We start from the raw sequence: 24,726 nt of genomic DNA, 5'->3' as shown, positions 1-24,726 counted from the left end.
TGAAGCCTACGAAAAAACTCGTAATTCCAGCCCACCTTAAATCATGTCGCACCTCTCCATCAGCGTCTTTTGTTTTGTAAAAGCATCGATCAGCACAAGCAACAAGCAGCCTGCTAACTACTCAAAACGTAGAACACTCAGTTTCGAGCCCAGGACTTTTGGGTTATAAGGCAGCATTTCTTACCTCTGCACCATTCAAGAATATGTGTAAACTCCCTGTCAATTGACATTTGAGCTTGAGTGTTTAACTCATTGACAGCCACATGTTAATTGAATGCTTTTTTTTTCTTTGCTATATTCTTGAATAAAAGCACACCTGTTTATTTGATATTTGGACTAAAGTCTTCACACATTATACACTTCACATCATTATTAGTATAACATGGGAAAAGTTTCTGCTTTAGGTATATGTTCAGCGTTTCTTGCATTTCTCGCATTTCCTTTCATCCTATACTTACCCAGATCTTTGTAGACAAGGAACACACACAAAATGCATGTATTCCAAATAACGGTGTACTGTATTATTTACCCTATACAACTCCGGATCTCACATGCAGATAAGGAGCCTTGACTTGAGCTGGGAGAAGTTTTTACCCGAGCTGAGCTCTGTCAAGGCAGGGGAAGGGATTGATGCATTTACAAAACAAAATATGCTGATGGAGAGGTGTGAAGGGATTTAAGGTGGGCTGGGATTACGAGTCTTTTCGTAGGCTTCACGAATTCTAGTGTTAAATCCATCAGTCTACAGTACAAGAAAGAGAAGGCACATGTTGCACTGAAGCTGAGAGAGTCCACTGGTCAGCTCATAATGCATGCAGAAGTCCCCAGCTGCACAGGCCGCCAGTGGAAGCCACAAGCCGAGGTAGACAATGCCATCTCCAGCTTGCAAAACTAAGATGTGATGGGGACAGTGCAGATCAGTCATACTGGCTTGTGTTGGGGAGCACCATAATAGTTTTCATCAAAAGCCACCAAAAAGCAGCAAAAGGCCTTGGTGGTGGATGAGGTCACCAGGCTAGAGCAAGAGCATAGTCACATTAACATAGCATCTCGTGGAGCCTGGACCCTGTGGGATGCAACAGTGAATGGACATCAAAAAACATACACAGCTGTCTGATAAGGGCAGCCTATGACACTCTCCCATATCCCTGGAATTTTACCCAGTGGTTTCTTGCCAAGAAAGAGCACCACAGATGCAAAGTTTGCTCTGAAGATGTTGATAGAGAAGTTTAGAGAAGGCCTGTGATGATGCGGGTTTGCTGCATGCTCCCATCTGCTGTCCGGGAGCCCTTAACCCGACACTGTTGGTAATGTTACCGATGAGCTAAGCAGTGAGGCAACAACATAGCAAGGGGATGGTGCAAAAGTGTCAAGTGCTTTTATTTAAAAACAACAACAAAACAATGTTCAAATAAATAAAGTGCAGTGCTTCATAATCTCTTCATTAAATAAATAATCCATAAAACAAGACGTGAAATTGTGGAGATTAAAAATAGTCTTCTTAAAAACAACGAGGTTAAAATAATGCAGGAAGCATTCCTTTTTTAAAAAAACAACAACAACAAGCCCGGTGTCTCCTTTCCTCTGGCGGCTCCCCTGCTTCACCCGTCTTGGCCCTGCAACAGGAGAGTCGCCCTCTCAGCAGCTGGCTTTCTCTCCACTGTCCTACTGTTTGGTTCGCCTTACCGATCCCTGGCTACGGTAGGCCCCGCCAAACAGTGACTTGGGATTCCCCAATGACCAGGGCTCTCACGCTGGAGAAATACACGTCCCAAGTCCCGACTCCCACTGCCTTCCGCGGAGAGTCATCCGCCCTTCACCACTGGTCACTCCCACTACATGATCACTCAGCGGGAGCGACCACTACTACTACTCCCAGGGTGTCAGCCCAACACCCAGGCTTCCTGTACAGCTGCATGCGCGAGCCGGCACTTGCCCGCTCGCTCTCCTACACCGGCTTTCTCTACCCTGCATCCTGCTTTCTCCTACAACCTCCATTCCTTCTTTCTCTTTCTTTCCCCTTTCTCTTTTCTTTTCTCCTAGCCGACTCACGCTTCTATTTTATCAGCCCTAGGTACAATCACGGATGCGGGCGGTCTCTCACCTGTGCACTTAGGTGAGAACCGCCCACATCGCAAATTGCCCTGAGAACTGCTTCAGCCACACAACCACCATGCCCCCTCACCAAGCCGCGAGCTTGGTGATTATTTAATTTAAACTGGCCTTTGATGGGAGCTGGGGACCCGCTATACCACAAGGCCAGAAGGAGTTGCATTGCGTCTTTGTGGACCTGGAGAAAGCATATGACAGGGTGCCTTGAGAGGAGCTGTGGCATTGTATGAGGAAGTCTGAAGTGGTAGAAAAGTATGTAAGAATTGTATATTATATGTATGAGGGAAGTGTAACCGTGGTGAGGTCTGCGGTAGGAGCAACGGATGTATTCAACGTGGAGATGGGATTACATCAGGGATCAGCTTTGAGCCCTTTCTTATTTGCAATGGTGATGGACAGGTTGACAGACAAGATTAGACAGGAGTCCCCGTGGACTATGATGTTTGCTGATGACATTGTGATCTGTAGCGATAGTAGGGAGCAGGTTGAGGAAACCCTGGAGAGGTGGAGATATGCTCTAGAGAGGAGAGGAATGAAGGTCAGTTGGAACAAGACAGAATACATGTGTGTAAATAAGAGAGAGGTCAGTGGAATGGTGAGGATTTAGGGAGTAGAGTTGGCGAAGGTGGATGAGTTTAAACACTTGGGATCAACAGTACAGAGTAATGGGGATTGTGGAAGAGAGGTGAAAAAGAGAGTGCAGGCAGGGTGGAATGGGTGGAGAAGAGTGTCAGAAGTAATTTGTGACAGACGGGTATCAGCAAGAGTGAAAGGGAAGGTCTACAGGATGGTAGTGAGACCAGCTATGTTATATGGGTTGGAGACGGTGGCACTGACCAGAAAGCAGGAAGCAGAGCTGGAAGTAGCAGAGTTAAAGATGCTAAGATTTGTACTGGGTGTGACAAGGATGGATAGGATTAGAAATGAGTACATTAGAGGGTCAGCTCAAGTTGGACGGTTGGGAGACAAAGTCAGAGAGGCAAGATAGCGTTGGTTTGGACATGTGCAGAGGAGAGATGCTGGGTATATTGGGAGAAGGATGCTAAGGATAGAGCTGCCAGGGAAGAGGAAAAGAGGAAGGCCTAAGCGAAGATTTATGGATGTGGTGAGAGAGGACATGCAGGTGATGGGTGTAACAGAACAATATGCAGAGGACAGAAAGATATGGAAGAAGATGATCTGCTGTGGCAACCCCTAACAGGAGCAGCCAAAAGAAGAAGAAGAAGGTTTAGAAGTATCATAGGCTGCCCGCTGCACGACAATACTAAGGCATGCCTCCAGCACATCCTATCAGGATGTAAGGTGGCATTGATCCTGGGACGCCACTGTCCTATGATCGTGATTCTTTACTTAACATATTTTCTTGCTTGCTTTCCTCTTAATTTTCATCTCCTGATGGGATATTATGTGAACCTCCACCTTTGTTTATTCATCTCCTTACTTCTTTACCTGGACGCCGGTGTTCACCTGTATCAGTGAGCTGAATGCCTCTCAGAGAAGCAAACGCACCCGCCGCTGACATGGAAAAAGAGCCGGTATTAATGTTAAACAACACCAACTCAAGTCCCAGAGCTTGGATTTCCGATGCCTGCAAGTTGTCTATGACCCATCTTCTCCTGCACAGGACTCCATCCCTGTTCCATGGGGGCTGGATACCGGATTTAACTTCTCCATCTCAAGGCGGCATCACTCTTCCTCGATGTGCTCCTGGGGAGTAAACGCTGCTAATCTTCGCTCACTCGCCCGTGTTCGTCCCGCAGCAAGCTCTTCTACTTCTACTTACATGATGTAAGCACAAAAGCGTAAATGTGCTTATGCACAAAAAAATCCAGATGCATAAATCTGTGTGAACGCCAACTTCCACGTTCTTCCGCTCCATAAATCCCGGTCAGCGTGAAAAGTAACGCACGTGCATGCGCCTTCTGTCCCGCCCCAACTCCTCCCAGAATTACGCCTCTTTGAATATGCAAATCAATATAAATAGCCCTTAAGCTCAACGTTCTGTGAAAAGGCAATGGCAAAAGCAAGAGGGCAAATAGAATTTCAGCGAATACCAAGTGGAGGCAAGGAAAAACCTACTATTTGTTGGTTTAGACAGTGGTATAAACAACAAAAGGAAGTTGATCGAGTGACATAGCATGTCGGAGAAACTCAAAAGCTCAAGTTCACAAAGTCTCACAGTGCCCAAAATAAAAAAAAGTTGTCAGATATCAAAGTTGCCGTGAAAAGGCGAGTCGTAGCCCACCATCTGAGTGTCATATGAAAGCTTATTAGGGTACAGCGAAAAAAAAAGGCACACAGTGGGGAAAAAAGAACAAAATGTCAACCTTAACATCGAAATTTCCACTTTAATCACGTAGTTTATTTTGTCATTAAAGTAGAACATCATAAACTTCATCTTAAAATTGTTTAATTTACTAGTTTCTCAAATCCTATCGTAACTAAAGTGGCACGTTAAATGCTTTGTTTTGTATTAGGTCTTCTATGTGCTCTATGTGTGTGAATCACTACGTGCTTCTGGGCTTTTTCCTCCTCTGACAGGACACAGATATTGCTGTTGCAGGCTTGAACATCTTGTTGGGCTTAAAGGGGCTGCTCTTACTGTAACTGGTTCAGGTCATATCTAATTGATAGACACTTTTCAGTGACTTTAAATTCCTCTTTTTCATCTACTGCTCCACTTAAATGTGATGTTTCTCAGGGATCCATTTTGGGTCCTGTTTTATTCTCTATATACCTTCACCCTATTTAACATTTCTTTTCACTGCTACTGTATGCTGATAATACGCAGGTTTATATTCCCGTCTGCAACTCTGCAATAAATCAACTGCACAACTGTCTTTTTGAACTAAGATCCTGGATGGCTAATAATTTTCTTGATCTGCATTAAAATAAAACAGAGGTGCTTATAGTGGCTCCACTGAAGTAGACGGCACAGTCATCAGATACTGATACACTTGTTCTAAACAACGCCTGCGCTTGCCGTTGCTCTGAAACACAGCCATTTCAGCTTTTACTGATGCATCCAGTTTCTTGTTATCATTCTAAGAAGCACACAGATAATGCGGAAGCAATAGACTGACACATTGCAATTTCAAGTTGCTGTCAACAGCACAGACATCAATGAACTCTGCCCCGTCCCGGCATTCGTGAGCTGCAGAGTGCAGACTCCTCCCAGTCCACTGTGTTCAGTCAGCCGGGAGACTGACTGCTGCTGGTCTGTTGTTGACTGAATTAATCAGCAACACACTACACCGTGGGCCAAAAAACCATGCCACTTAATTATTTTCACCTATAACTTTGTTATTTCTTGATCAATTTTTACACTTTAACACGCTATATATGTGAGCTTGGCCGTTCCCGTTTTCCCAGGAATTACAGCAGTTTCATTCCCGGGAATGCGGGAGGGATCCCGGGAATGGATTCCCTAGGTGCAACAGGCAGAAATGCCAAAGCAGGAATCAATATCTAACCAATACTGGTATGCTCAAGATGCCTCTCTCTACTTTTATTTTTTGATTTTTTATACGAACAAGCCAGTTTCCCTTTCGGTTTGTACATGTTCAGTCTCTCCCTGTACATTTCCTGTGCATCGAGCAAGAGAGAGAGAGAGCGTGACACACACACACACAGAGGCAGCGAGAGAGAGAGAGCACACACACAGGCAGCGCGAGAGAGAGACTGATGCATACATACAGGCAGCGAGAAAGAGAGACATGCGCACACACACACACAGGCAGCGAGAGAGAGACGCGCGCACACACACACAGGCAGCACGAGAGAGAGACGCCAGCACACACACAGGCAGAGCAAGAGAGAGAGACGCACGTACACACAGGCAGCATGAGAGAGAGACGCGCGCACGCACACACACACACACACACACACACACACACACAGGCAGCGCGAGAGAGAGACGCATGCACACACACAGGCAGCGCGAGAGAGAGGGGGCTGGATGCATAGCATAGGTAGGAAGGCAGTTAAAGAATGCACTGGGCTTGATTTCGTTTTCACTTCTGTTTACAGCGAATCTGTTCGTAGCGTGCATTGTTGCAATGTTACTTTTCTTGGTGGTTTATTAAATTACAGATTTTTTCAAATGTTCATGTTTTTCCCTGTGCTTAAAACTCATTAAAAAAAGTGTTTTTAGCCAGCGGTTGGTAGCGCTATAGCGCGAACTATTGCAGTGTTAGTTTTCTCTGTTGTTCAAGGTTTTCTCAGTGTTATTCAATGTTTTTACATTTAGTTTACTATTACGCGGTGCATTCTATGGTTTAATTAACTATATTTATGCTTATAAACTTAAAAAAATATATATATTTACATACAGTTCGTATGGTCTGGAACGGATTAATTGTATTTGCATACAATCCTATGGGGGAAATTGCTTTGGTTCACGACCAACTAGGTTTATGACCCGAGTTTTGGAACGAATTATGGTCGTGAACCGAGGTTCCACTGTATTTTGTTTATCACTGTACTGATCAGATGGCTAGATCTCAAAAATCATACAGATAATTACAGATTACAGATAAATAATAAGTTGCAATTAGTTTTTATATCTTTATCAGTTTCAAAGAAACAAACAATTGTCAATACATGGCCTGTTCTCAACTGATTGCCCCCGTTTCTATGTTTTCTGAGGTTTGTTCTACCTTTGTAAAGTTAGATTTTTACATTGCCTAAACACATGACAACTAATTTTAGGCTTATATTGTTCTTAGATTTTTAAATTAAGTAGGTCATTCTGGTTTGATCAATATAGGTTTATTGATCATACAGATGTATTAGTAATGACATTCATGGTCTAGTGACATGTAACTCATACAGAAATTTGAATATGTGAAGCCTCTGCAAGCTTAAATCCACATTTGAAAATAATCATATTAATGTATTTTTTGATTCTGAAACACTCTAGTGTCAATTTTGGTTTAAAATTCCAAGTTATAGGGGTTGGTTTGGTCTGTTGTTGGAGATGGATGTGTAGGGGGGAGCTCAGTTAGCAGCGGTGTTATTTTAACCTTTTTTTTTTTTTTAAATAATTTTGAGATATTCTGTATCTATTCATCCCAAGGGGATTTAATTATACTACATACAAGTACAAATAAGCATGAGTAGCAAACAAAGGGTCCAGAAGGAAAAGGCAGCAAAAAGCCCCATCCATGTCTAAACCTGCTTCAAATTCATGGTATGGCCTCCCAGAGACTGCCCTGGAACAGACGGGCAGCACTGGCTCTAGCCGAGAGCATTAGTGGGAGCGAAAGAGCAAGTGTGGTGGGCAAGGATCATTTGTCGACTCCACAAGGATCATTGGAACCGAGTATGGCCTTTTCATCCTCATTGTGAACTTCATATGATCTGCGACATCATTTTGTACTGAACTTGCTAATCCACCTATGGAGATTGGGGAAGATCGAAATGCACTGTCTGAGCTGAAGGAAATGATCACTGCATAAATGATATAAGGCGAGAAGCAAAGCAGAATAATAGGGAAATAAAGAAAGAAATAAAGAATGAAAAGAATGAAATAAAAAGCAAAATGCATAAAGAAAGAAATAAAGAATGAAATCAAAGTCCTAAACAAATGTCACACAAGTGTGATTAGGAGGCAGTCAAAAAGCCTAAAGGTGAGTGAAATATCGCAAGATGAAGGATTGTCACATGGTACTTACCTGAATCTCTTCTCTCAACAGAAAAACCGAGGAAAAATAATTGCCTCTACTTCTGGGTTCCAAAATGGATGCCATGAAGTCACTTCCGGTGACTCGATATGACATCACATCATGATGTCATGGATTGAATGCCTCCAAACCAAAAAGCCTAATTGTCCGTTTCAAGAAACTACATGACTGACTTCACTTCTGGTTCCACCAAAATGACTGTTTCCGACTCCTGCATTCAGCGTCAATTCCTGCCAACCATTTCCTGTTCCCATAATTCATTTCTGTATTTAAACGCCAATTTGTGCTATAAACTTTGTCAGATGTTACCTGATAGTGCTTTTGATCATTTTTTTCGCATTTTTTGCTTTATTTGTCCGTAGGACAATATACGGGGACGGTCCCCAAAACTTTATATTTGTGGAGTTTCTTCTTTTTTTGGATATGTTTCCACACAAGACAAATGAGAAGCTGCATCAGGATATGAAAGACCTGGACAATGTTTAAGTACTATATTTACTATAACCTTTACAGAAATGCTAAAAACAACTGATGAAAAAAATACAGGAAAATACAAGTAACTTAAGAAAATAAAATTAAAGTACTTGCTGCTCAGCTTGAAGCAAACATTCATGTCCCGTATTGAAATCGTTGAACAATTGGCTTCCGCCATGGATGAAAAAGCAATGGCTGCAAAATCAGAATGCAAAGTGCTCATGAACAAACTGTCAGCACTGGAAGATAGATATAGAAGGAACAACATCAGAATTGAAGGTCTTCCTGAAAAACAGGAAAGTCCAAACCCAGTGAAATTCATAGCTGAACTATTCTCTAAAAAAACTGGAGGGAACTTTAAAATCGGACATCGAGATCTCTGCAGCCTACTATATACATGGATTGAATGCCTCCAAACCAAAAAGCCTAATTGTCCGTTTCAAGAAACTACAGGCCAAACAAAATCTCATGTCCCTTCTCAGACAGAAAGACAAGATTATTTTTGAAAATACCTGCATTCATATTTTCCCCAGATTTCTGCTACAGCTGCTAAATGTGCCGCATTCTACAGCATTAAACAGCGCCTTCGTACAGCTGTAATTAAATACAGCCTCTTGTATCCTAAGAAACTGAAGGTGGTTATTGAAGATCAGTTTTACATTTTTGTTCTCCAGACAAGCAGATAAAGAGCTGAGAAGACTGACCTCAGCTTTCTTTTGAAACCTACGATCATGAGTCACACCGTGTTATGGCAAGACAAAGAAGATTCTACTTGAAGCTTGCATTTTGAACCATTTGTAAAGTGAAATTTGCTGTAACTATACATCTTATTTTTTTACTTTATTTTATATTTTATTTCTTTTTTGGCCATTCCTTTCCTCTTTTTTTTTTTTTTAAATCAAGCTGCAATTATTATAGTGATATTTCTTTCCCTAATTATATGCACATTTGGGCCACTTATGTCTACATCTTGGCCAATTGGTTACTAAAAAATAAACTGTTATTGTTTAAGCTTCAGTTATTATATTGTAATTTCTTTATTTATTTGCACACTTTGGCTACCACAAAGTAACAAGCTATTGTCTTTTTGTTAAACTTTATTTAAGTAACCAGCCTTTTAAAGTGTTTTTTACAGATTTTTTTTTTTTAACATCTGACCCTTGATCTATTATATTTGGACTATTGAAGATTATATCATTAGTCTATTGTATTTGGACTGTATTTTCACAAGATATCTCAGTTTTAACCTTCTTCACACTGCTGCTGGGGGTTCATTTTGATCTAGACATGCTCCTTCTCTTTGTATGTCAGATGGGACTTCACGAAGTGTAACTTGCCTCACTTGCAGAGGCACACTGAGGGGGTGGGGCTATGCGGTGGAGAGAAAGAGAGCAATGCTATTTCTATTTTATCCCTTATACCCCAAAAAACATTATTCACAACATAACAATATGCTTCCTAGCTGTATCACTTGGCAATAATATGAAATTTATACAATATAATACAATTTATTTTTGTATAGCCCAAAATCACAAAAGAAGTGCCGCAATGGGCTTTAACAGGCCCTGCCTCTTGACAGCCCCACAGCCTTGACTCTCTAAGAAGACAAGGAAAAATTCCCCAAAAAAAAACCTTGTAGGGAAAAAATGGAAGAAACCTTGGCAAAGGCAGTTCAAAGAGAGACCCCTTTCCAGGTAGGTTGGGCGTGCAGTGGGTGTCAAAAAGAAGGGGGGTCAATACAATACAATACAATACACAGAACAGAACAAATCCTCAATACAGTACAAAAATAAAAATTTTAGAAGTACGGAGCAGAATTTAACAGTAGATGATATCACATAATATGATTTGGATTTGTTTAGAGTCCTGGAGACCTCATCCATCAAGCTGCCTCCTCCATTTGGCCATTCCACGGCTGAAACACGTCTTCCCCATGCCACACAGCCCAACACAGTCTCAAAGCACAATTACAACACCACAAAAACACTCTTCTCCTTTACCACCACTTCTCCTCTAGCTTAGTCCTCATCCTCCCAACTCTGGCCCTTGAGTGGTGGTGGCTGGCCCTTTTTATAGCCCACCAGGAAGCGTTCCAGGTGCTTGACCACCTGGTCCTAATTGCACTTCCAGGTGGGGCTGAAGATTCGTCCAGCCGGGCTGTTAACTCCATGAAGCTCCCCCTAGCGGTCATCCGAGCTCCCACCCAGGCCGTGGAAGACTCCATCTCCCATGGAGCCATGCGAAAGGTTGCGGGAATCACCGTCCACCAGGGAGGCTGCCCCCGGAACAGATGCAGCAGAGGCATCCCCGCCGGGCATGGGACCCGGCTGTCCATTACACTGCCCCTCTATCAGATGAGCCTTGTGGGGCTCATCGGCACGCCCTGCAAGGGCCGGTCCTCTCCAGGACAGGGAGTTGGCATCCTTAGCTCCACGGCTCCGCCCTGTGGAAACATAAACAGGTCCGGGGGTGCTGCCCAGACATCCCTGCCACTTGGACGTCTTCTCCGGACAACACCTCCAGACATGGCCCCAACGGCCGCAGTTATAACACCGCTAACCCCCTCCACCTTGACCCTTGCGGGAGCAGAAACAGGCAGGGAACCCCTGCCCCTTTGCCCGCTCAGAGGGGGGCTCATGATATCTCTGCCCCTCTGCAGCGCAGCCCTCCTGCACCGTCAAACCGACGGGCTTACGCTGCGCCTTGTTAGGAGTTCCCGATCTCTTCGTCCGGGTCCTCCTCTTCCTCTGGGGTGCACTGACGGTCTGTGTCCCCTTATGGGAAGAAGGGAGACCCTGTGCCGTCTACACCCCTTTAGACGGCCGTAAGACCAGCACAGGCAGTCAGGGCAGAGTTGTTTGGCAGCCAACATTCCCCAGCTGCCTCACTCACCTGTACCGCTATGTCCTGCAGGCAGGAGGCCGACGCCCCCCGTGTCTCCAGCCACTTAACAACGGCTGCCATCAGGGCGCCGATCTTCTTGTCCAAGCCTTCCTTCGTCTCCTGCAGGACCTGAAAAACCTTAACAAAGGACTGCATTGGGAAGGAGAACAAGTTTCAACTCCCGTGCAGCCCAAGAAAAGTTAATACTTTCAGTCGGTGAAGGGTTTGGGTTCACCTTGTCCCCTCCCGCCGACCATGAGCCATCGAGGCCCTGCGGGATCTCCGCAGGCCCCTTCGGGTAATCTCGAGGTTCAGGGAGAAGGTCCGTCATCCCCGCCTGCGAATCGTCCTCGGCGGGCAACTGACACACGCCCTCCCCCCTTTACCTGCTTCAGGGAGGAGCTCCTGCTCCTCTAGCGGGGACACCACGTTGGGAAGCTCATCCGGGCCCTCCTCCTCCAGCTGATTAATCGGGCCGAAGGGAAGACACAGCCCAGCCTCGCTCTCTCCACCGTCACGCCACGGACATACTTCATCTGGCTCCACCAACGGGTGGTTCGCCCCTCGGCGTCTAGGAGTTAGGCTGATGCGAACGCGGAAAACCCTTCCCGCGGCCCTTCAACCTTGGGCCCGTCACCTACCTCCGGCTGTAACCCGTGGTGCTGGTTGGCATGGCGGCGTCTGGCGGCTGGCTTCTGTGTCCACCCAGCTTTCTTCTTCCCCATTTACTGCAGTGTCTTAGGAGCCTCTCTGTGGTCGTCCTGCAGCCCCTTGCCGCGTGTGCGCGCTTCGGTGCGCTGTACTGCGCGGGCTTGCTTGCAGCTGCGAGTGCACTCTCCCAGCACTGTGCTGCGCGTGTCCGCCTGCAGCCTTGAGCACTCTCTCCTCGCGCTGTGCTGTACGTGCCCGTCTGTGGCTTTGAGTGCGCTCTCCCCGTGCTGTGTTGTGCGTGCTTGCCTGTGGCTGCTTCGGGAGCACGCTCTCCGTGCAGCTGCCTCGAGCACGTACCTCGCTCTGCTATGTCGGGTCTTCACATGATTTTTGATGTAGGTTCCGGTCCAATTGGACGGACCAGGATCCTGCCGACTAGGCCAGTGTAATCTGGACGCCGTATAGCGCCCGAACCGGGACAAACTGACGCAGGGGCACGTACCAAAAAGAAACACAGGCTTTATTATTCTTCAACTGTGAGACACATCTTCCCCGTGCCACACAGCCCAACACAGTCCCAAAGCACAACAACACCACTCCTCCTCTAGCTTAGTCCTCCTCCTCCCGACTCTGGCTCTCGAGTGGTGGTGGCTGGCCCTTTTTATAGCCCACCCGGAGGCGTTCCAGGTGCTTGACCACCTGGTCCTAATTGCACTTCGGGGTGGGGCTGGAGATTTGTCCAGCCGGGCTGTTGACTCCATGCAGCTCCCCCTAGCGGCCATCCAAGCTCCCAACCAGGCTGTGGAAGACTCCATCTCCCATGGAGCAATGCGAAAGGTTGGGGGATCACCGTCCGCCAGGGAGGCTGCCACCAAGCGTCCCAGGGGAGGTATTGAGCTGCCCATGGTTGCTCCCATGGAACAGATGCAGCAGGGACGTCCCTGCCGGGCATGGAACCCGGCTGTCCATCACAGTTGCTAATGACTAACAACAGAGATGCAGTATGTACAGTTAATCAGCAGCTCTAGTCAGGATATGCTGAACTGAAGTAGTGAGTCTTCAGCCGGGATTTAAAAGCTGAGACCGAAGGGGCATCTCTTATAGTAGCAGGCAGACCATTCCACAGTTTAGGGGCCCTGTAACTAAAAGCTTGACCTCCCATTGTTATTTTATTAATCCTTGGAATCATAAGCAGACCGGCATCTTGAGATCTTAATGTGCGTTCTGGTTTGTAAGTCATGATAAGTTCAGACAAGTAAGCCGGACCTTGGCCATTTAATGCTTTATATGTTAAAAGGAGGATTTTGAAATCTGCCCTAAACTTAACCGGGAGACAGTGTAAGGATTTAAGAACTGGAGTTATGTGTTCGTATTTTCTTGTTCTTGTAATAATTCTTGCAGCCACATTTTGGATTAACTGGAGGCTGTATAAAGAACAGTTTGAACATCCAGTGAACACCGCATTGCAGTAGTCAATCCTACTAGAAATAAATGCATGAATTAATTTCTCAGAATCCTGTTTATTTATAAAGTGCCTTAATTTCCTAACATTTTTAAGATGGAAGAAACATGATTTGGACAACTTTGTAATATGCGCTTTAAATGACATGCTAGAGTCAAAGATAACTCCTAGATTGCGGGCTGATTCAGTGAAATTAATGGTGATTCCAACTGGGTTATATGATGACAAAATATTGTTGTGATCAGTGTCATTCCCTCCAACAATTAACATCTCTGTTTTATCTGTATTTAAAGACAAGTAGTTCTCATTCATCTACTCCTTTAATTTACTAACACAACTAATTAAAGACAACATCGGAGAAACTTCATTTGATCTAAATGAAAGGTATAACTGGGTGTCACCTGCATACGAGTGAAAATTAACATTATGTTTCCTAATGAGAGATCCCAGAGGAAGCATGTAAAGTGAAAACAGTAAAGGTCCCAGTACTGAGCCCTGCGGGACACCAAATTGAACTTCTGTGTATAATGATGGAGTACTGTCAGCACATTTCTGTACATATTGGAATTGATTTGATAAATAAGAACTAAACCAAGCGAGCACAGTGCCTGTAAGCCCAACATCATTTTCTAGCCTGTGCAGTAAAATAGAATGGTCAATGGTGTCAAATGCTATGTCAAAGACATCGTATGTACAATGTACTAACATAACCTAAGAATACAAAATGTTAACAAAAATTCCGAAGAAATTTTTCCATGACCATATAGTGAGCTTTGTGAGCTGGAATGTCAATGTTCTCAATCATGAATTAAAGTAAAAGAAAGTACTCCCGCACTTAACAAGTCTAAATGCCTTAATGCCTTAAATCTTAATATACAGAACTATCCCATTTGTAGTGTCAGATGCAATATCTGATTCTAAAAGGGCAATATGTCATGGTGACAATTTAGCTAATACTAAAATGATTTTGATTAATATCTATGTACCTAAAGTGCATGATAGAGCTTTCTTCCAAAATGTATTTGCATCTAGCCCTAATGTGAACACTCATAAAATTATAATGGCCGGAGACTTGAATTGTGTTTTATATCCAGACCTGGATAGATTGTCAGATACCATCTAATCCTGCAAAAATAATTATATAGTTTGTAATGGATCATAAATTATCTGATTCTTGGAGGTTTTTAAATCCTACCCTAAAAGCATACTTCTTCTTCTCACCCATACATCATTGTTTCTAAAGAACTGATTATTTCCTCACAAACAATCATTTTTTGCCCACTATTAAATCTTGTAAGTACGGCGCTATCATTATCTCTGACCATGTCCCTCTGATCACGGAACTTTAATTACTGCATCCTACATACTAATCTCTTTGCTGGCATCTTAACCCTCTGTCATTAGCTGATGAGAACTGTAGAGAATTCATATCCAAGCTTATTGGATTATTCTCTGGAGACATATGCATACTCAGCAGTCTCAGGAGGTATACTCTGGAAAACTCTGAAGGCATTTTTAAGAGGACAGATTTTTTCAAATTTTTCTCACAAAAATAAACTGAAAACCAAGAAGGCCTCTGAGTTAATCATCAAAATTACTAGAATAGATCTAAACAAGCCAAGTATCCAGGTGAGGCTCTCTATAGGAAAAGACAGGTTTTGCAATCACAATTAACCTCTTGACTACTAAAGAAATGGAACAGCTTATCTTTAAATCGCGACATCGTTATTATGAACACTGAGAAAAGGCCAATGAGATCTAAGTAGGAAGTCCATAACGCAATAACAGCAATTAACAAAACTGACGGAGATAAAATTATTGACCATAAAAATAAAACTCACACATTTAGAGAGTACTATAAGTCCTTATTTTCTACTCAGTTTAAAGAAGATACAATCTAATAAGTTTCTTGATTCATTAGAGATACCACAACTAGATACTCTTAGTGCTGCTGAAATGGATAAACCTCTGACACTTTCAGAATTACTAGATGCTATAAACTCACTTCAAACTGGGAAAGCAGCCAGAGGAATTTTATAAAAAAATCTCAAATAAGTTAGCTCCACTATTATTAGTAACATTTATAGGAACCAAAGACAATAAAATTCTACCTTAAACTTTTCACCATGCATTGATTACCATCTTTCCAAAGAAGATCAAGGACCTACTACAATGTGCATCATACAGACCAATCACTCTTTTGAATGACAATATTAAGGTACTCTCTAAAGTTATAGCCAGAAGGATTGAGAAAGTGCTTCCTTATGTAATATCACCAGACCAAACAGGATTTATTAAAGGCAGGCACTTAACTTCTAAACTTCATCATTTGTTTAATATAATATATTCACCCATTATATCTAACACCTCAGAGATCTTATTATTTTTTGATGGTTGAATGGGATTATCCATTCAGCACCTTGCACTAATTTGGGTTTGGCCCCAACATATATGCATGGATCAAACTACTATATACTAGTCCAGAAGAATTAGTTTGTATTAACAACATTTTATCAGATAACTTCAAACTAGAATGTAGTACTCGACATCCATGCATCCAAAGGGTGATTCTACAATGACCTAAAGCAGAAGGGGGCGTGGCACTAATCAACTTTCAATTTTATTACTGGGCAGCAAATATATAAGCTATAAACACCAGGTGCCTCATGTATAACGCCGTGCGTAGAATTCACACTATAACATGGCATATGGACAAAAGCAGAAAAGTTCGTATGCACAAAAAAATCCAGATGCATAAATCTGTGCGTTCACCAACTTCCACGTTCTTCCACTACATAAATCCTGGTCAGCATGAAAAGTAACGGACGTGCACGCGCCTACTGTCCTGCCCCAAATCCTCCCAAAATTACGCCTCTTTGAATATGCAAATCAATATAAATAGCCCTTAAGCTCAACGTTCTATGAAAAGGCAATGGCAAAAGCACGGGGGAAAATAGAAGAATTTCAGCAAATACCAAGTGGAGGCAAGGAAAAAATGACTATTTGTTGGTTTAAACAGTGATATAAACAACAAAAGGAAGTTGATCGAGTGACATAGAGTGTCGGAGAAACTCAAAAGTTTAAGTTCACAAAGTTGCACAGTGCCCGAAATAAAAAAAAAAGCGGTCAGATATCAAAGTCGCCGTGAAAAGGCAGGTCATAGCCCACCGTCTGAGTGTCATATGAAAGCTTATTTGGGTACAGAGAAAAAAAAATAGGCACACAGTGGGGGAAAAAAGCACAAAAAGTCAACTTTAATCTCGAAATTTCCACTTTAATCACGTAGTTTATTTTGTCATTAAAGTAGAACATCATAAACTTCATCTTAAAATCGTTTAATTTATTAATTCCTCAAATCCCATTGTAACTAAAGTAGCCCATTAAATGCTTTGTTTTGTATTTAATCTTCTATGTGCTCTATGTGCACTACCTGCTTCTTAAACGGGCTTTCTCTTCCTCCGACAGGACACAGAATCCATTACATTCGTAATATTACAGCTCTCTGAATAATTAAAATACTGAGATGTATATGTGATATCATTTTCATGATGATAGGAGTTAAAGCATGTTATTAAACATGGGAACACGGTGGCGCAGTGATAGTGACGAGCAGGCGCCTTGTCCACAGATTGTTCCTGCCTTCCTCAAGATGCTTGCTGCACCTTGCGCGACCTTTGAAGAAATTGCAGCAGTACTGTCTCTTTCAAACGTACTAACCCCCAATTCCTGTCCTTCCTTTTCTTTCTCCAAGTAACCAATCACCACACAATCAGCTCCATAATAGATGTTAAGCAATCTGTATGCTTAGAATGCAGATTCTTCAAAACTTTTAAGGAACATTGAAATATCTTCATAGTACATGTTTAAGTATTCTATCCATCTGTCTTTCCAGTGTCGCGCCAGCCCCAGCAAGAATACAGCGCGAGGCAGGAATAATTGGGGTGCCAGCTCGACGCTAGCGCTTCGACACTGTGTCCTCACATGTTTAATTATTAACAATATAGATTATTTAAATGATGTTAACATTTTATCTGTATAATGTAATAAACATTTTGCTGCATTTCATCTTAAAAATGATATCTTCATCATATATAAATTCTCGCTTTATAAAGTGGCGCAGGTTGTGCAATATTATAACTGTATTGCAAGTTTACAGTGAGGTAATTGTACTTGTAAGTACAAACAGTTCTATAAGGAACACTTGATGGATTGAGTGCATTTATAGTTCTTGGGATGAAACAGTTTCTGAACCACGAGGTCTGTACAGGAAAGGCTCTGAAGCGTTTGTCGGATGAGAGCAGTTCAAATAGGCAGCATGGCTGAAACAGCGTGTGCTTGACGCTGTATACCGATAATTCTCCTTCTGATCTGCTGTGCAGTGAGAGTAATATGGAAAAAGATGATCTGCTGTGGCAACTCCTAACGGGAACAGCTGAAAGTAGAAGAAGGTGTAGTGAGAGTAACAACATTAAAGCAGCTATGGTATTTGGAATAGTTTGGTCATTCCGTGGACCATAATACTGTTACAGGTTAGTTACAATCAGATGCCTTAAACTAATAAACAATATGTGGTTAATTTCAGTGTATGATGATAACGCCACGTCAGGGATGTGGATCTAAAAAGAAAGGAAAACCACACTGGAGCAAAAACACTGCTTTGATGCTGGGTGCCGCCAGTTTGCAAAAACCGAGCGGAGAACTTGCGTATGCCAGGGTTGGAGCTACCGTGAGAATTTGCGTGGCTTTACACCAAGTTTAGGTTTTATACATCGCGATTTGAGCGTGGAAATGGGCTTACACAACATTTTTGTGCGTACGCAACGTTTATACATGAGGCCCCTGGACATCGACACAAATCGATGAATATCCACATGCCTGGGGCTTCATGCATAACGCCGTGCGTAGAATTCGCACTATAACATGACGTAAGCACAAAAGCAGAAATGTGCTTACACACAGAAAAATCCAGATGCATAAATCTGTGCGTTCGCCAACTTCCACATTCTTCTGCTACATAAATCCCGGTCAGCATGAAAAGTAACGCTCGTGCACGTGCCTGCTGTCCCACCCCAACTCCTTCCAGAATTACGCCTCTTTGAATATGCAAATCAATATAAATAGCCCTTAAGCCCAGCGTTCTGTGAAAAGGCAATGGCAAAAGTACGAGGAAAAATAGAAGAATTTCAGTGAATACCAAATGGAGGCAAAGAAAAACGTACTATTTGTTGGTTTAAACAGTTATATAAGCAACAAAAGGAAGCTGATCGAATGACATAGTGTGTCGGAGAAACTCGAAAGCTCAAGTTCACAAAGTCGCACAGTGCCCGAAATAAAAAAGTTGTCACATATCAAAGTCGGCGTGAAAAGGCGACTCGTAGCCCATCGTCTGAGTGTCATATGAAAGCTTATTAGGGTACAGTGAAAAAAAAAGGCACACAGTGTGAAACAAGCACGAAATGTCAACTTTAATCTCGAAATTTCCACTTTAATCACGTAGTTTATTTTGTCACTAAAGTAGAACATCATAAACATCATTTTAAAATCGTTTAATTTACTAGTTTCTCAAATCCCATCGTAACTAAAGTAGCACGTTAAATGCTTTGCTGTGTATTTGATCTTATGTGTGCTCTATGTGCCTGAATCACTACGTGCTCTTCCTCCAACAGCACATAGAATCCATTACATTTGTAATATTTCAGCTCTCTGAATAATTAAAATACTGAGAAGTATATGTGATATCATTTTTATGATGATAAGAGTTAAAGCATGTTATTAAACATGGGAACACGGTTGCGCAGTGATTGTTCGTGTCTTATGCAAGATGCTTGCTTCGCCATGCGCGACCTTCAATGAAATGCTTTATTACAGAAGTACTGTCTTTTTCAAACGTACTAACCCCCAATTCTTGTCCTTACTTTTCTTTCTCCAAATACCCAATTGCCAAAACATTCAGCTCTGTAATAGACATTAAGCCATCTGTAAGCTTAGAACGCCGATTCTTCAAAACTTTTAAGGGACATCGAAATATCTTCATAATGTTTAATTATTCTATCCTTCTATCCTTCCAGTGTCGCGCCAGCCACAGCATGAATACAGCGCGAGGCAGGAACAAACCGTGAACGAAGCTCAAGCTTGCTATCGCTGCGGCACCGTGTAGTTAAAGTTTTATCTGTATAATAAATATATTTTGCTGCATTTCATCTTAAAAATGATATCGTCATCATATGTAAATACGCGCTTTATAAAGTGGCTCAGGTTGTGCAATATTATAACTGTATCATAAGTACAATTACCTCACTGTAACCTGCAAGTACAAACAGTTCTACAAGGAGCACTTGATGGACTGATTGAGTGTGTGTATAGTTCTTGGGATGAAACTGTTTGTGAACCGCGAGGTCCGAACAGGAAAGGCTCTGAAGCATTGGTTGGATGAGAGCAGTTCAAATAGCGAATGGCTGAGGCAGCTATTGCTTGATGCTGTATACCGATAATTCTCTTTCCAATCGCTGTAAATCTGTGATTCACACTCATATACATTGATATAAATACTCTGAGTGGTGCAACGAGAGTAATATGGAAAAAGAAGATCCACTGTGGCAACCCCTAACGGGAGCAGCTAACAGAAGAAGAAGAAGAAGGTGCAGTGAGAGTAACAACACTAAAGCAGTTATGGTATTAAGAATAGTTTGACCATTCTGTGGACCATTATATTGTTACAGGTTAATTACAATCAGATGCATTAAACTAATAAACAATATGCGGTTAATTTCAGTGTATTTATAAAGCTGCATCAGGGATGTGGATCTAATAAAGAAAGTGAAACCAGACAGGAACAGTAGCACTGCTTTGACGCTGGGTGCCGCCAGTCTGCAGAACCAAGCAGAGAACTTGCGTACGACAGGGTATGAGCTACCGTGGAAATGTGTGTGGCTTTACGCTAAGTTTAGGTTTTATATATCGCAATTTGAATGTGGAAACGTTCTTACGCAACATGTTTATACATGAGGCCCCTGGTCTGTAACAGAAATACAATCTTGCAGTACTTCTTTATTTTTCCTACTCTGTTTTCCATCTAATACAAACTACAATCCTTACACTAAAATAGTAATCCCAGAGTCTTATTCTCTACAATTGATCATCTGCTAAACCCAGGTCACTCAATGGAATGCCTCCAAAAACCTTCCAGTGAAACTTGAGGCTTTGCTGTATTTTTAATCAAAAAATTAATGATATTATAAATAATATAGTACATCTCCCCAGCACTGATCATCTTAAACCCTGGTACTCCATTAAAAACAAATTAAATTCTTTCACCAGGATTTACCTGATTTATATAAAAAAATTTCTCAACTGATATCATTCACCTGCGTCCTTGACCCAATACCAACAAGTTTTTTCAAAGAAGTTCAGTATCTGGCGTGCTAATAGTATTCTTGACATAGTAAACTCGTCATTAGATATGGGGGTCTTCCCAGACTGTCTTAAGACTGCCGTAGTTAAACCCCTGCTCAAGAAAAACAATCTTGACTCCTCTGCTTTTGACAATTTTAGACCTATTTCTAACCTGTCTTTCTTAAATAAAATCCTAGAGAAGGCAGTCATTATGCAGCTAAATGGCCACCTCAGTAAACATGCTGTTCTTGATAAGTTTCAGTCGGGTTTCAGAACAAATCACAGTACAGAAACTGCACTCGTTGAAGTAGTAAATGACTTGTGGGTAAATGCACACAGAGGCCGTTTATCTGTTGTCATCTTCTTAGATCTGAGTGCCGCATTTGATACCATTAATCACAATATTCTTAGAAATCAACGTAGTCAATGGGTGGGCCTCCCTGGCAGTGTCTTAAATTGGTTTGAGTCCTATCTGGCAGGTAGAAAATTCTTTGTTGTTGTTCTTCTTCTTCTTTCGGCTGCTCCCGTTATGGGTCACCACAGCAGATCATCTCCATATTTTTCTGTCCTCTGCATCTTGTTCTGTTATACCCATCACCTGCATGTCCTCTCTCACCATATCCATAAACCTTCTCTTAGGCCTTCCTCTTTTTCTCTTGCCAGGCAGCTCTATCCTTAGCATCCTTCTCCCAATATACACAGCATCTCTCCTCTGTACATGTTCAAACCGAACACAATCTCACCTCTCTGACTTTGTCTCCCAATTGTCCAACTTGAGCTGACCCTCTAATGTACTCATTTCTAATCCTATCCATCCTTGTCACGCCCAGTGCAAATCTTAGCATCTTTAACTCTTTTACCTCCAGCTCGGTCTCCCGCTTTCTGGTCAGTGCCACTGTCTCCAACCCATATAACATAGTTGGTCTCACTACCGTCCCTTGGACCTTCCCTTTCACTCTTCCTGATACCCGTCTGTTACAAATCACTCCCTCTTCTCAACCCATTCCATCCTGCCTGCAGTATCTTTTTCACCTCACTTCCACAATCCTCATTACTCTGTACTGTTGATCCCAAGTATTTAAACTCATCCAGAGTGGTGGCTCTGAGGCTAGGGATCTGCATTGGCAATCGGAAGGTTGCTGGTTAGAATCCCATAAGATGCCAAAAGGAACTCTGCTCTGTTGGGCCCTTGAGCAAGGCCCTTAACCTGCAATTGCTAAGCACTTTGAGTAGTGAGAAAAGCGCTATATAAATGCAAAGAATTATTATTATTATCCACCTTTGCCAACTCTACTCCTTGTATTCTCACCATTCCATTGACCTCCCTCTCATTTACACACATGTATTCTGTCTTGTTCTTACTGACTATCTGTAATCAGAATAATAAGTTTAATGTCACTGTGCTCTGCACAGAAATTATTTTATAAATCCACTTACATATACAGGCCAGGTCAAAGTTAGCACACAGGGGCTCTCAGCATTTAGAACTGCTAGGCAAGCATTTGAAGAGAGAAAAGTACAACTACGAAAATGGGCATTGTACTATTTCTGTATGTTAGAGATAAAACTGAATCCTCTTCTTGCCTTGTTTGGAACCTAAGTAAGGACAGTATGAGCTGACGGACGAATGGGGAATATCGTCATCCGGTCCTGAGAATCCTTCCAGCACAGCGACGGAAAATGGCAGGCTGTATACATCGAGATCCCACCTTGATAAAAGTTTTGCTATTTGGCTTCCTCCATCTGTAATGCTGCGTAAATCGTCATTAAGAAAGCTAAGTTATTTTCTCTTATGTGATTTTATACCACCACTAGCAAAATACCCGCGCTTCGCAGCGGAGAAGTAGTGTGTTAAAGACGTTATGAAAAAAAAAGGAAACATTTTAAAAATAACGTAACATGATTGTCAATGTAATTGTGTTGTCATTGTTATAAGTGTTGCTGTCATATATATATATATATATATATATATGTATGTATATATATATATGTGTGTGTGTGTTATATATATATGTATATATATATATATATGTATATGTATATATATATATATATATATGTATATGTATATATATATATATATATGTATATGTATATATATATATATATATGTATATGTATATATATATATATATATATATGTATATGTATATATATATATATATATATATATACATATATATATATATATATATATATATATACATATATATATATATATATATATATATATATGACAGCAACACTCATAACAATGACAACACAATTACATTGACAATCATGTTACGTTATTTTTAAAATTTTCCTTTACTTTTTCATAACCTCTTTAACACACTACTTCTCCGCTGCACAGCGTGGGCATTTTGCTATATATATATATATATATATATATATATATATATATATATATGACAGCAACACTCATAACAATGACAACACAATTACATATATATATATGTAGATATGTATATATATATGTGTCAATCTATCTATGTATGTATGTCTAGATATATATATATATATATATATATATATATATATATATATAGATATGTATATATATGTGTATATATATGTAGATGTGTATATATGTAGATACAGTGGTGCCTCACACAACGAACTTAATTCGTTCCAGGAGCAAGTTTGTTATGCGAAAAGTTCGTTATGTGAAACGCGTTTTCCCATAACAATACATGTTAAAAAAAATAATTCGTTCTGTAGCATAAAATATGCTAAGATGACATAAAAAAAGATACATTTTTTGTTATTATTTTTATTTAGATACATCTAAAAACATAATTTTTTTTTAAAAAAACACACATTTTTTTAATTTTAAGACAGACTAAGTAGAGTCTACCGAATCTTGCACATCTTCATCCATTTTCTGCTTTTTGGCCGATGGTTTCATGAAAAACCTGTCCAAAGTCGTTTGTTTTTCTCTTTTCTTCAACATCTGCCGGAAATAACGGACAAGAGTATCGGAGTAAAGATCGTTGATCCTGTTTGCTTCAGCTGAATCCGGATAGTGGGCATTGGTAAACTCCTGAACTGCTTTCCATTTGACCAGGATGTTCTTGATGTCAGCAGTTGGGATTGGTTGATTGTTTGATTGTTGCTCCTCGTTATCAGATGACGCTTCCCTTTGAGCATTGTCCTGTTGCTGGACCAGAAGTGCTTGGAGCTCTTCAGTTGTCAGCTCTTCTTCGTGTTCCTCAATAAGCTCCTCTACATCTTCTTCCTCTACCTCTAATTCCAACCTTTGGGCCACTGTGATGATGTCCTTCACCACTTCTGTGTCATCAACTACTGCTTCTTCCTGGGTCCACGAAGGCACAAGCATCTTCCAAGCAGAAATGAGGGTCCTTTGTGACACTTCTTCCCAGGCCTTCTGTATAAGTCGTATTGCCATAAGGACATCAAATTTCTCCTTCCAAAACTTTCGGACAGTCATATTGTCTCCACCAAACTCACATTCTTCAAACACCTTATTAAAGAGGGCTCTAGTGTAGAGTTTTTTAAAGTTCGCAATAACTTGCTGATCCATTGGCTGAAGAATGGATGTGGTGTTTGGTGGCAAATACTGCACCTTGATAAAAGGATAATTTTCCTGCAATATTTCCTCTAGGTCTTTTGAGTGAGAAGGGGCATTGTCAAGTATCAGAAGGGCTTTGAGCGGCAGTTCTTTTTCCAGCAAGAATTTCTTCACGGCAGGAGCAAAGGTTTCCAGAATCCATTCGTTGAAGATAACTTGGGTCACCCAGGCTTTTTGATTGGACTTCCAATGGACGGGCAGTTTGGACTTAATAACGTTATTTTTCTTGAAAATTCTGGGATTTTCAGAGTGATAAACCAATAGAGGTTTGATCTTGAGGTCTCTGCTGGCATTAGACGAAAACATAAGGGTAAGTCTGTCCTTCATGGCTTTGTGTCCTGGCAATTTCTTCTCCTCTTTTGTAATGAAGGTTCTGCTCGGCATTCTTTTCCAGAAAAGACCCGTTTCATCGGCATTGAACACTTGTTGTGGGCAGTATCCTTCATCCTTAATACATTTTTGAAAGTTAATAGAGA

At 41.6% G+C, this 24,726-nt stretch overlaps 1 protein-coding gene across 1 annotated transcript in view; it reads right to left on the bottom strand.

Moving 5' to 3' along the window:
* slc7a9 (solute carrier family 7 member 9) overlaps positions 1 to 24,726 on the bottom strand; it is a 294,481-nt gene that overhangs the window by 231,923 nt on the left and 37,832 nt on the right. The gene's annotated exons all lie outside the window — the stretch shown is intronic.

The sequence above is a fragment of the Erpetoichthys calabaricus genome, chromosome 9, assembly GCF_900747795.2.
Source record: "Erpetoichthys calabaricus chromosome 9, fErpCal1.3, whole genome shotgun sequence".
Lineage (NCBI taxonomy): Eukaryota > Metazoa > Chordata > Cladistia > Polypteriformes > Polypteridae > Erpetoichthys > Erpetoichthys calabaricus.
Note: the sequence above shows the minus strand (reverse complement) of the source record. Positions and strands in the feature narration are given on the sequence as shown.